This window comes from Kogia breviceps, chromosome 12 (genome assembly GCF_026419965.1).
Source record: "Kogia breviceps isolate mKogBre1 chromosome 12, mKogBre1 haplotype 1, whole genome shotgun sequence".
In the NCBI taxonomy this organism is placed as follows: Eukaryota; Metazoa; Chordata; class Mammalia; order Artiodactyla; family Physeteridae; genus Kogia; species Kogia breviceps.
The window spans coordinates 95,619,128-95,622,110 of record NC_081321.1 but is presented as its reverse complement, the minus strand read 5'-3'; the positions used below and the strand labels follow the sequence as shown (position 1 = coordinate 95,622,110).

Here is a 2,983-nt window from a genome sequence, read left to right as displayed (position 1 = left end):
TTTAGAATCATTTCTGGATGTTGAATCTGCAGAATTGTAAGAGAATAAGTTTGTTATTTTAAGCCACTAAGTTTGTGGTAATTTGTTACAGCAGCAAAAGGAACCTAGTACACCAATCTTCCACAAACCCTTCCAAAAACAGAAAAGGAGGGAAAACTTCCCAATCATTGCATGAGGCCAGTATTACTCTGATACGAAAACCAGACAAAGACATCACAAGGGAAGAAAACAACAGACCAACATCCCTTACAAATTTAGACACAAAAATCCTGAACAAAATACTAGCAAAATGAATCCAACAATATATAAAAAGGAAAGAATGAATATATGTGTATCACTGAGTCACTTTGCTGTACAGCAGAAATTGGTACAACATTGTAAATCAACTATACTTCAATAAAAAAAATAAAAATTAAAAACATATAAAAAGAATTACCATGGTATATAATTATACCATTATACCATGAACAAGTGGGATTTATCCCAGGAATACAAGGTTGGTTTAATATCTTACGCAGAAAAAATTTAACATGTGGAGCTTCAGACTGCTATCCTTAGAAATGCCTGCTTGCAAGGTTGGCCCTTGGCTGGCAACTGGGAATGTGAATTTAAGGACTGGTAAGAGTAGCTCACTATGCCTACACTATTTATACGAATCATGTGGTTTATGCTAAATACCTGCTTTCCTTCTGGGAGTCTGGAATTTTGGTACGTGCTAGACAAAGGATGCCTATATGACCAGCCTTTATTAAAAACCCTGGACACTGAATTTCAAATGAGCTTCCATGGTAGACAATATTTCACATGTTGTCAGGACTTGTTGGAGGGATTAGGTGTGTCCTATGTTGACTCCACTGGGAGAGCACTTTGGAAGCTTGTGTTGGTTTCCCTTGGACTTTGCCCCTTGTGCTGTTTCTCCTTGCTGATTTTGCTCTGTATCCTTTCACTATATAATAAAACTTAGCTGTGAGTATGACTACATACTGAATACTATGAGTCCTTCTTGTGAATCATTGATCCTGAAGGTGGTCTTGGGGGTTTGAAAATCAATTAATGTAATACATCACATCCATAGAATAAAGGACAAAAACCATATGATCATCTCAACACATGCAGAAAAAAGCACCTGACAAAATCCAACACAGTTTCATCATAAAAATAGTTAGCAAACTAAGAATAGAAGGGAGTTTCTGCAGCCTAATAAAGGGAATATATGAAAAAATCCATAATTAAAATCAAACTTAATGGTGAAAGACTGAATAATATCCCCCTAAGATCAAGAACAAGACAAGGATGTCCACTGACATCACTTCTATTTAACATTGTTTTGGAGGTTCTAGCTAGGCGAATCAGGCAAGGAAAAGAAAGAAAAGTCATCCAGGTTACTCGCTTCAGCAGCACATATACTAAAATTGGAACGATACAGAGAAGATTAGTACGGCCCCTGCATAAGGATGACACACAAATTCGTGAAACGTTCCATATATATATATTTTTTGGCCATGCCCTCAGCAATGAAAGCATGGAATCCTAACCACTGGATCGCCAGGAAATTCCCAAAGCATTCCATATTTTTAATTATTAGAGAAATGCAAATCAAAACTACAATGAGGTACCACCTCACACTGGTCAGAATGGCCATCATTTTAAAAAATCTACAAATAACAAATGCTGGAGAGGGTGTGGAAAAAAGGGAACCCTCCTACAATGTTAGTGGGAACGTAAATTGGTGCAGCCACTGTGGAAAAAAGTATGGAGGTTCCGCAAAAAACTAAAATTAGAGTTGCCATATGATCCAGCAATCCCACTCCTGGGCATGTATCCGGAGAGAACTCTACTTCAAAAAGATACGTGCACGCCTATGTTCATAGCAGCACTATTCACAATAGCCAAGACATGGAAACAACCCAAATGTCCATTGACAGATGAATGGATAATGAAGATATGGTACATATATACAATGGAATACTACTCAACCATAAAAAAGGAAATAATGCCATTTGCAGCAACACAGATGGACCTAGAGATTATGATACTAAGCAAAGTAAGTCAAAAAGAGAAAGACAAATACCACATAATATCACTTATATGTGGAATCTAAAATATGACACAAATGAACTTACCTACGAAACAGAAACATATTCACAGACATTGAGAACAGACTTATGGTTGCCAAAGTGAGGGGTTGGGGGAGGGATGGACTGGGAATTTGGGATTAGCAGATGCAAACTATTATATATAGAATAGATAAAAAACAAGGTCCTACTGTATAGCACAGGGAACTATATTCAATATTTTGTGATAAACCATAATGGAAAAGAATATGAAAAAGAATATATATATGTATAACCGAATCACTTTGCTGTACAGCAGAAATTAACACAACATTGTAAATCAACTATACGTCATAAAATAAATAAATAAAAAGTCATCCAGATTAGAATGGAATAAGTAAAACAATCTCTATTTAAAAATGACATGATCTTGTCTACAGAAAATTCTAAAGAACTCACTAAAAAAAACACAAAACTATTAGAACTAATAAATGAGCTCAACAAGGTTGTAAGATACAAGATGAATATATGAAAGTCAGTTGTATTTCTATACACTAGCAATGAACATTCCAAAAATGAAATTAAGAAAATAATTCAAGTTAAAATAGTAACAAAAAGAATAAAATACTTAGCTGTAGCTTTAAAAAAAGATGTGTAAGGGCTTCCCTGGTGGCGCAGTGGTTGAGCGTCTGCCTGCCGATGCAGGGGATATGGGTTCGTGCCCGGTCCGGGAAGATCTCACATGCTGCGGAGCGGCTGGGCCTGTGAGCCGTGGCCTCTGAGCCTGTGCGTCCGGAGCCTGTGCTCCACAACGGGAGAGGCCACAATAGTGAGAGGGCCGCATACTGAAAATAAATAAATAAATAAATAAAGATGTGTAAGACTTGTACAATGGAAATAGCAAAGCATTGTTGAAGGAATTAGATCAG

At 36.7% G+C, this 2,983-nt stretch overlaps 1 non-coding gene across 1 annotated transcript; it reads left to right on the top strand.

The window, feature by feature from the left end:
• The first annotated feature begins 1,386 nt into the window (after positions 1-1,386).
• On the top strand, positions 1,387-1,489 carry LOC131767567 (U6 spliceosomal RNA). Its single transcript, XR_009338771.1, has one exon. It is a non-coding gene; the product is annotated as a U6 spliceosomal RNA (small nuclear RNA).
• The last annotated feature ends 1,494 nt before the right edge of the window (positions 1,490-2,983 follow it).